This window comes from Macaca fascicularis, chromosome 8 (genome assembly GCF_037993035.2).
Source record: "Macaca fascicularis isolate 582-1 chromosome 8, T2T-MFA8v1.1".
Lineage (NCBI taxonomy): Eukaryota > Metazoa > Chordata > Mammalia > Primates > Cercopithecidae > Macaca > Macaca fascicularis.
Genome location: NC_088382.1, coordinates 151,066,773 through 151,077,537, shown reverse-complemented (window position 1 = coordinate 151,077,537; position 10,765 = coordinate 151,066,773). Strand labels below are relative to the sequence as shown.

The following is a 10,765-nucleotide window of genomic DNA, read 5'->3' as shown; positions in this document are numbered from 1 at the left end:
CAAGCACTCTCTGTGCCAGGCTGTAGGGGGGGCACCCCATATCCAGGCTGCAGACACCCATTCCAGCCCCAGCCTAGAGGAAAGCTGCCCAGGGCTGACCACACAGGCCCAGCTCCCACCTCCTGGCCAAGGGCTGTGGGCTCCTGTCTGTGAATCAGGACAGTCGTGTCCATCCCCCGGGCTGGCAAGGGGACTCACTCAGTCACTGTGGGGAGGCCTCAGAGGGGCTTCAGGTAGAGGAGAAGGGTGTGGACAGACTTGAGAGCCCTCCCCATGCTTGGGTTCTGGGGGGTCATAGATTCTAGAGGAATCTTAGAGGCTGCCCTCTGCAGCCACCACCCCCCTGTAGGAAGCCCCCAGTTTTCCTCATAAGCCCAGCACTGCTTCTACACTCCCAGGAGCCATGAGCTCATGGCCACACCTGTCCCCCTTACCTGGTCCCTGATGAGGCCACAGCTGTGTTCCTGTTTAGAGCTTTCTAGGCTGAGTCCCTGTCCCAAAGGCCCCCCAGCAGTGGCCCAGAACTCACAGCAGCTCCCCTGCCACCCAGAGCCCGCCAGACAAGCTACTGCCTGCAGCAGGCGTGTGATGAGGGCTTAACAATGGTGGCCGGTGGGAGAGCAGCCCCTCGGCCCAGGGATTTGTCAGCTGGCCATCCCTGCCGCCCTGGTCGGCCCTGGGCTGATGCTGCCTCCTACCAGGAGACCCCACAGCAACACGGGTGAGACCCACCCAGGGGCAGCAGGGGAGCCTTCCCTGTACCCCACCACGCCGCCAGTTCCTGCCCTCCCCCAGTTGTCACTCCTTAGTGCTGGCCCCACCCTGAGAACGTTCTGGACTGAGTGCCCTGGCAGGCACTGCAGGGCCTTTGGGGCTGGGGGCTGCTATCAGCTGACTCTGCCTTCCAGGGCCATGGGTTCCCCAACTCCCAGGCATCAGGCCCTGCTGTGTGCCAGCCACAGAGCTGAGGGTATCGTGGAACCACACAGCATAGGACCTTGCCTTCAAGGCAACAGAGCAGAGGGCCCAGATGCCAGCGGGCCACCCCTCAGACAGGGGCAAAGTGCAGAGGGCAGATGGTGGCATCCAGTGTGCAGTCTGGGGGAGCCCCTGGGTCGAGGTGGAGGTCTGCAGGGTTGTAGGGTGGACAGCATCCAGGTGGACAGCTGGGGGAGGCTGGGGACCACTAGGCCATCCAGCAGCAGCAAGACCCAAGCAGTGGGTCCAGAGGGTGCCAGAGAGGGCCAGGCTGAGGCTGCAGAGGCACAGGGGTCAGGTCCCATAGGGAGGGACGGCATGTGGACACTCAGACTTGGTCCTGGAGAGCTTGGAGCGGGGAAGGACGAGCATGCTAGGATGTGGCTTTTGTGGGACAGTAGGTCAGAACCCCTGGTCCCGGGACCCAGGGCCTAGGAGCCTCACTCCATGCCTGCCCCCGACAGGCCATGAACATGCTGCATGAGCTGCAGTTCGCCCGGGAGTTCAAGCAGGCCGTGCAGGAGGCCTACCCCAAGCTCTTCCTGGCCCTCCTCACCCAGATGCACTATGTCTTGGAGCTGAACCTACCCTGGGAGCCCCAGCCCAAGCAGCAGGCCCAGGAGGTGGCTGCACCCAGCCCCCAAAGGTAAGACTAAAGCCTCCCAGGCCTCCTGGCCTGGCCAGACACACACAGGGTTCCGCAGGCATCCGAGAGCAAAGACTGTATTAGCCTCACAGGGCACAGTGACAAAGATGCACACCCCAGGGACTCAAAGCAACATCTCCCAGTACTGGAGACCAGAAGTGTAAAACCAAGGTGTCACCAGGGTGTGCTCCCCTGAAACCTGGGGGGGCCTTCCTCACTGCTTCTGGTTCCCAGTGTCTTGTGGCCACACCGGGTGCTCCTGGGCCTGAGGCTGCACCACGCTCATCTCTACCCCTGTGGTCACCTGACATTCTCCCTTGTGTGCTGGTGTTTAAATTTCTCCTTCTTTTTTTTTTTTTTTTCCCAGCTCTGTCAGAATTAAGCTTTAGTTCATGTCTGTCGAGTGGTTCAGCAGTTGAACAGTTAAATTTAGCATCTGAATAAATTTTCCCTTCTTATAAGGACACCAATCATTGGGTTAGGGCCCCACCCTAACGACCTCAACTTGATAACATCTGCAAAGACCTTCTTTCCAAGTAAGGTCACAGTCACAGGTACCGTTGGTTGACTTCAATAGCTTTCTTTTCGGGGGGGACACAATTCAATCCACAACAGTCATGAACCCAAAGCTCCATCCACGGCCAGGGCCACAGGGGTTGCGGTACTTTGTTCGGCCCACTTACCCATCACCTGAGGGTGCTTGGCAGTAGAGATACTTAGTGTCGCTGCCATACAGGGACCCCAAGGGGACAGCAGTTACCAAGAGCACCCATGCAGTGAGCCACATCTTACCCCAACGGGCTTCCTGCGAGGACTCGAGATGAATTTCATTGTCCCTGCTCTACAGATGAGGCAACTGAGGCTCAGAGAGGGTCAGAGGCTTCCCCTAGGCCACACAGTATGTCCACGCAGAGGCGACCTGGGCTCACCCATGGGGGCAGATGCCTTTCCAGGCTCTCCTGGGCATCTCACTGGCCCTCAGCACATGCTCAGACTGACATCATGGCCAGCTGCCCGCTCCCCCACCTGCCGTATTCTGGCCTCAGTAGGGCTGCCTGCCTTCATCTTCCCTCTGCACCGGGTCATATTTCCAAAAATCCAATAAGCAAGTCTTTAAAAACCGCTGGGGCCGACTCTTTTCATTTGTTTGTATTATGATGCGCGTCACGCAATTTGTCAGTTTTAACAGCTCTCCCCAAGGCAAGTCACTTAAAAAAAAAAAAAAATGCCACTTCTTCTCATCTTGCCTCTAAATTCGAATGTGCATGAAGTTCCGTTTTTATTCAGTTCAACCGTGCAAAATGCATGAATCTTTCCTAATAAGCTAATAAAACGTTCTCCTCCTGGTACGTGGGAGGGTTGGGAGAAAGCCTCACCCCGTCTGCTCCTCCCGCTGCTGGAATGTTCTTCCCGCAGCCATTCTGCCTCTGCAGGCTCTGCTCACCCGCACCTCGCTGAGGCCTCCCCCACTACCCTCTAAAATAGCAGCCCCTTCGGCGCCTCCCACCCTCTGCCGCTTGATTCCCTCCGCAGCACCGCCATCAGCTGCCATCTGCGATCTGCACCTTTGACCTGCTTTCCTGCCCGCACCCATAGACTGGAAGGTCCCGAAGAGCCAGAGACATCTGTCTGTCTCTCGCGGGCTCCCATACAGCAAGGACGTCTGTCTGTCTCACTGGGGGCTCCCCATACAGCAAGGACGTCTGTCTGTCTCACTGGGGGCTCCCCATACAGCAAGGACGTCTGTCTGTCTCACTGGGGGCTCCCCATACAGCAAGGACGTCTGTCTGTCTCACTGGGGGCTCCCCATGCGGCTGAGACGTCTGTCTCTCACCGGTTCCTCCACCATCAAGGACGTCTCTCTCTCTTGGGCTCTTCATACAGCTAGGACGTCTGTCTGTCTGTCTCTCTTGGGCTCCCCACACAGCAGGGATGTCTGTCTCACTGGGGGCTCCTCACACAGCTGAGAGAGCTGTCTGCCTCTCGCGGGTTCCCCCACCAGCAAGGACGTCTCTCTCTCTCTTAAGCTCCCCATACAGCAGGGACGTCTGCCTCCCACAGGGCCACGGATGGTTTCTGCTCAGGCCGCTCTGCCCCCCATCCTGGCCCCTCTCCGGGCGGGTTCTCCTGGAGCCCTGGAGGTGGCCCCGGCAGCCCCCGCAGCCCCAAGAGGAAATACTCTCACCATGGACACAGTCCTGGGCTCTGATTGGCCTAGCTTGGTTCACATGCCCACTCCTGAACCAATCACCTTGGCCACAGGGGCCTGTGCGGCTCTGATTGGCCAGGCCTGGCTCCCACGCCCTCCAGAGAGCGGGATGGGCCCAGGTCTCTTCAACTACCGTGAAGGGGCCCAGGCTCCACTTGCCAAACCAGCAGCCACGCCACCCAGCGCCACCATGGAGCCAGGGAGGAAGGGAGGCATGAGAGCACAGGGTCACCCAGGTGTATCCCGGTGGCCCAGCGTCCGAAGTCCCTGTCAGGCTGCCGTGGCACTGTCAAGGTGGGGACAGGGGCCCAGAAGGACATCTGGATGGGCAGTGCTGAGTAGCCACTGTCTCTGCATGCCCAACACGGCGGGGGTGGCACAGGACACCGTGGGGCAGCAGGCGAGTCTTGAGGCCTGATTGGGCTAGCCCTGGGCCTCTGAAGTTCTCATGTCCTGCTTAGATGGGCAGGCCTCTGAGACCAGCAACCATCGAGTGGGGTCGAGCAGGGCACCCTTCCCCAGGCAGGACTGCAACAGGTGCTGCCAGGCCTGCCAGAGGGGCCTCCCTCTCCCCTGCTCCTCCACTAACAAAGCCTTTTCCTTAGAGACATTTCCTGCGTCAGTCAGTTCTCAGCTGGGTCCTCCTCCAGCCAGTCTCCACCCTGTCCCACAAAGGAATTCTCATTGTTCTCACATGTCATCCATGTGGGCCAACTCTGTTTAATTCGAACGGGCTACATCGTTTCTCTTCATTTCAAAGACACTCATCATTCTCAGCCTCAGCTCATCATCATCTTTCCCTCTGTCCCCCGGGGGATTTGGGGCCAAAGGCTTGTGATCAAAAGAAGAAGAGGAACTTCACACCCATTAGGTTGGTTACTGTCCAAAAGAAATCAGAAAATGAGTGTTGGCGAGGATGGAAATCGGAAGCCTTGTGCACTGTTGGTGGGAATGTAAAACGGTGCAGCTGCTTTGGAATAGAATATGGAAGTTCCTCAAAAAATTAAATATAGAATTTCCATATGGCCCAGGAATTCCACTAATGGGTGTACACCCAAAAGAAAGGAAAGCAGGCACCTGGGACAGATATTTGTACACCCTGCTCACAGCAGTGTTACTCACGATAACCAAAAGGTAGAAGCAACACAAGTGTTCATCAATGGGTGAATTAGAATAAGCAGCGTGGTCCATCCATACAACAGAATACTACTTAGCCTTGAAAAGGAAGGAAATTCTGATGCTACGACATGGATGAACCTTGAGCACATTCTGCTGAGTGAAATAAGCCAGTCAAATACTGTGTGAGTCCACTTACTTAAGGTCCATGAGAAGCCAAATCTAAAGAGACAGAAAGTAGAATGCTGGGTGACAGGGACTCGGTGGAGGGAGAATGGGGAGTTAATGTTTAATGGGGACAGAGTTTCAGTGTGGGAAGAGGAGAACGTTCTGGAGATGGATGGTGGTGATGGTTGCATAATATTATGAATGTGCTCAATGCCACTGACCTGTACACTTAAAATGATAAATTTTATGAGATGTGTTATTTTACCACAATTAAAAATAAAAATAAAACCAGAAGAGCAGGAGGTAGTGGGAGAGGGAAGGGGGTCTCATGGACCCTCAGGCTGCGAAGGAGTGTGGAGAGCAGAGGGGCTTCGCCTCCTCTTTCTCAAGCGCCTTTACCCTCTCCGGGGCCAGAGTGGGGAAAGGGGGGTTGGTCGAGTATGGGGCAGGCATCACTGGGATGCCAAGTGTCCAAAGAGGCTGAAGGCAGGCAGTGACATTGGGACCAGCAGGAACAGAGGGTGGTTCCTTGAGTCCACGGGCAGGCAGGGACTCAAGGGGCTCCGCCTTCATCGGTCTTGGGGCTATGTATGGATTTCAGGAGACACATGTCCCTGAGCATTGCGTGGGGTCCTGGGCTGGAGGTGAGTTCTACGGACCTGCAGGGGAGTTGGGCGTGGACTCCCGAGAATGCTGAATCAGCCCATCTTTCTGGAAGCCCTGCGGGGACTGCAGGGACAAGGCAATCTCGAAGAACAAGCCATCACAGTGCCCAAGAAGTCACAGGACCAGAAGCTTCTGGAGTCCTCCCAGAGCAAACAAAATGCCACTCCCCCTACCAAGTCCCCTTCTTCTGAAAACGATTGTCACATTGTGGCTGAGACCAGTGACCTGGAAAATGCTGCCTCTTTTTATGACACAGCTCGGGGAAAGAGGACAAGCCAGCTGGCATTTGGATTGGCACTGTCAGAACTTTCACGGATGGCATTTCATCATTTGACACTCGGTTTTGCAAATCTGCTCAGAAACGTGCCTGGTCCAAGCTGACAGCCTCGTCCAGGCATGCTCACACATCCAGGGTGATGCACTCACACTGACCAAGCGCGGGGGGCAGGGGTGGGGGTGTGTGGCTGGAACAGTGAGACAGGCCAGCAAGCCAGGGCCATCTCATGTTTCACTGGCCGGCATTCTGGGGCTGTCTACCTGTGCCCCAGGGACTGCGTTCAGTGACAGTGACATCCTGTGACAGTGACATCACTGGCAGGTTTGGAGCCAGGGCCCAGCTTGACCCCACCTCTGTGCCCTTGGCCAGGCTGTGTGACAGGACTGCTCCCTCGTCTGCTGATGGACAGTGACAGTAGAGGGCCACCTCAGCTGGGCAGGTGAGGCACTGCCCATGGTACCTGGCAAGTACCAAGCACACGGTGACACCACAAGCCATGCACGGCATCTTTTTCCGTCACTCACAAGTGAGGGCCAGTGCTGCCGCATTTCTCCATGTCCTCTGAGGGCAGAGGAATCTCGGGAGTGGAGAATGGACACTTCTCTGGGCTCCACTATGCCACACGCCCTGGCTCTCCCGCGCCCTTGCCCGCTGCTACCCTCCGTACTCTTCGCCCATATTTAAATGCTGCCATCCTCGAGCTGAAGGGCAGGTGCCCTTCAGCAGGGTGCCCCTCCCTAGAAGGGCACCCCCGATCTCTGCCCAAGCAAGGCCCAGGGTCTGGCTGGGCACACGCTGCCTCCCCGTGCCTGGCCCAGCTCCGCCAATCCTAGGCCCCAGCATTTCCACGTAAAACAGGGCAGGAGAGAGCAGCCCCAGGAGGCCTCAGTGATGCCAGGCACAGGAACCAGAATGTGCCTTCCTATCTGGGTCAGCTGGGCACCCTTCCCAGGGCAGGGGGTGGCCCAGGGGGCCGCTTGTGGCCTGAGGCAAGCCCTGAGCCCCCTCTGCTCAGCTGCAGCACGTCACTGGAGGCACTGAAGAGCCTGCTGTCCACCACGGGGCACTGGCGTGACTTTGCCCACCTGGAGCTGCAGGGATCCTGGGAGCTCTTCACCACCATCCACACCTACCCGAAGGGTGTGGGCCTCCTTGCCAGGTACAGTGGGGCCAGGGCAGGTCAAGGCAGCCTGCTTCAGGCCACGCCCATCCAGGGGGCTATCTGGACTGCATCGACAGGCCACGGCCCCCTGCCCCCGGTCACAGGCACACACTCAGAGCCCGTTGATGCAGCATCTTCCCCCAGGCCTCACCCTGGCCTGTGACCTCCTAGGGAACAAGGGCTATGCCTGCTTCTCTGTCTCCCACATGTCCAGCCCAAGCCTGGCACACAGTGGGCAGCCAGTGAGTGTAAAGGGAGTGGGAACGTGCCCGCCACGTCGGGGCGCTCCGGGACGCCGGCCCTGATGAGATGGGTGGGGGCAGGAGGGTGGGCTCTGGGCAGTGACCACCAGCCCAGGCCCACCCCCGCAGGGCCATGGTGCAGAATCACTGCAGGCAGATGAGAGCGGTGCTGCGCCAGCTGCTGCCCAGCCTGCAGAGCCCAGAGGAGCGTGAGAGGAAGGTGGCCATCCTCATCCTCACCGAGGTAGGGGTGCAGGCCGGCAGGGAGCACCTCAGATGCCTGAGCCTCCTTCTCCAGCCTCCTTCACACCCCAGCAAAACCCCTGCCAGAGCTCACCCTGAGCAGGGAGGCTACCCAGACAGACCCCCTCGTACCCCTGCCTTCCCACTCCCAGCCCTTGGAGGGGGGCCGCAGCTTTTGGGGACCTGTCTCCCCACTCGGCCCTCCCTGGCACAATCCCTGCAGAGCTGAAGGGGCACTGGGAGCAGACTCAGGTAGGTCCAGGCTCCAACATCAGCCCTGTCCTGCCTGTGGGACTCAGGGTGAAGCCAAAGGGGAATGGGTAGAAGCAGATGCCGCTGGGCGTGGCACACTTTGCAGCTGTGAGCTCAGGCAGGGGTGGGACTGGGGCGAGGAGGGCGCTGTTTCCATAACTGACACTAGTAGGGGAACCCAAGCGCAAGCCTCATGCCAGCTCCCACCCACCAGCTGCCTGGGTCGCCCTCCATGGGAGCTCTATCCCCAGGTGCCCCACAAGCCCGGCTCTTGATAACAAGTGAGGCCTTACCTCGCTGTGTAGCCTTAGGCAAGGCCCTTTCCCTTCTGGGGCTCAGTTTCCCCAGCTGTGCATTGAGGGGTTGAACCTGGTAGGTTTCAAATACTTGTTAACCAAGATACCCAGAGGGCACTGGTCAACCTCCCTCCCTGAAACTCCCACTGGACCCGGACCTAAAGCCCCACCCCTCAACAGACGCAGGCGCCTCAAAAAAGAGTGACCTGCCTGCCCTCCGGGGGCCACCCCAGTTCCTCTACAGCCCTGCCCTGCTGGAGGTGCTTCCCAAACAAGCCGCCTTGACCGTGCTGACACAAGGCCTCCGGGACCCCAGCCCCGAGGTCCGTGTGTTGAGTCTGCAGGGCCTAAGCAACATCCTCTTCCACCCAGATAAGGTAAGGGCTGTCGGACACGGCTGCTGGCGCACATCCGACCCCACGGAACGGCCAGTGCACCGGGTGTAGGCAAGGGCCACAGGGTTGGAATCCCAGCTCTGTCACTTTGGGTGGTGTGGCTTGGGACAGCTGACTCCACCTCTCTGGGCCTGTTTCCTCATATGTAGAATGGGGCAGGTTGTGGGAGGGGTCAAAGTATCTATTCCCCGGGGACAGTCTCCTCCACACCTGAAAGAGAGAGGGACCTTGTTGCAGGCCTCCAGGTGGCCACCGTGAAGCCCGCCAGGTGGCATCCCAGGGCTCACCGAGAGAGGAGAACGCCCTCTGAGAATCTGATGAATGGGCCTCTCCAACCCATTGCTGACTTCTCCAGTCTCAGCCAATTCTACCTCTTCACCATAATAACCCATATCCCATCATGGACAGCTGTGGGAGGGAAGGCCTGCAATGCCACCTTTGGGGGATCTGGCCTTACCCCAGCTACAGACCCCACGGCACCAGGGCACCATGCAGTGGTTAAGAGTCCAGGCCCTGGACCTATCCCCGCTCCAGCACCTTCTAGCTGGCAGGCTTTGTCAGCTCTCCAGGCCTCAGTGACCACATCTGTAAAATGGGAGCAGTAATAGTGCCTGCCTCTTGTGGTAGGCAGGTCATGAGTGCCATGCGGAGACCAGTCCCTGGCACGTGGTCAGCCCTAGAGGCACTGGCTGGCAGCAGCAGCAGCAGCAAACTTCCTACCTGGCTGACTCTGCACCATGAAAACGCTGAGTTCAAGGTGGAGATTTTCTCACCTGATCAGGAAGTGTGGAGCCTTAGCCTCCCCTCATCCACCCCAGGGCTGCATTAGGACCCCAGAGGGAAGGTGACATGCCCAGCCCCTATTTCTGTTGTTGCTGGAGAAGGATGTTATGAACATAAATATTTTCAGGGCTTGTGGGAGAAAAGTGTGATCATGGGAAGGCAGCAGAAGGGGCCGTTTCCAAAGAGATCCCAAAGTCATTTGCCTAGCAGACTAGTTCACTCTGACTCTCCTCCAATCACAGGTCCCCACATGGTTAAGAAGACTGACCTCCATTAGGGTCACAGTTGGCAAAGCCCTTTGCATTGTGCATGATGCATCGTAGGTGCTTAATGGAAGATGGAGACTAGATAGCACTTCCTCATTGATCTGTTCATCCCTCCATCCTTCATCCATCCACCCACCCACCCATTCATCCAGCTATTCACCTACCCATCTATTCATCTCTCCATCCACGCCTCCATCCATCCACCCACCCAATCATCTTCCCATCCATCCATCCACCCACCCATCCACCTACCCATTCATCCCTCCACTCATCCATCCATCCAACCATCCACCCACACATTCATCCAGCTATTCACCTACCCATCCATTCCTCTCTCCATCCATGCCACCATCCATCCAACCACCATCCAACTATTCACCTACCTATCCATCCACTCACCCATTCATCCCTCCACCTATGCCTCCATCCATCCACCCATCCATTCATTTCTCCAGTCATCCCTCCATCCATCCAACCATCGACCCACCCATTCATCTCTCTATCCATGCCTCCATCCATCTACCCATTCATCCATCCCTCCATTCATCCATCCATTCATCCCCCCATCCACCCACATATCCCTCCACCCACCCACTTGTTCTTCGGGTCCTTCATCTATGAGTCATTCTTGCAATATTTATTTTGTTCATTCTTTATATGTCTACTCATTCACTCAGTTATTTACATGTTTGCTCCCTCATTCATTCATTCATTCATTCAGTGTTTGGTTATATCTGCACCAAATGTTCTCCCAGGCAGAGAGATGATCAGTGGGAAGTTTCCATGTGCCTCCCCTGTACCCTGCACTGAATACAGGCAATACAGAAAGGCAAAGAAGGGCCCTGCTAGATCAGGAGGACCAGGTCCAGAGAAGAGGGAGTGGTTCCCCACCTGGCATCAGGTGGGATGTGGGTGAGCAGCCACAGCAGGCCAGAGGAGACAGGTCCTGAGAGCACTGCCAGCCAAAGAGGCCTGCCGGCTTGGAGACGTGCAGGCTGAACCAGGTGTGGCTGGGGCAGGCCACCCCGCTGCACTCTCACTGAGCGGAACTAGGCCAAGCTATGCA

At 57.4% G+C, this 10,765-nt stretch overlaps 1 non-coding gene across 1 annotated transcript; it reads right to left on the bottom strand.

The window, feature by feature from the left end:
* Window positions 1–1,991: 1,991 nt before the first annotated feature.
* On the bottom strand, window positions 1,992–2,066 carry LOC123575405 (small nucleolar RNA SNORD5). Its single transcript, XR_006700695.1, has one exon. It is a non-coding gene; the product is annotated as a small nucleolar RNA SNORD5 (small nucleolar RNA).
* Between the last annotated feature and the right edge of the window lie 8,699 nt (window positions 2,067–10,765).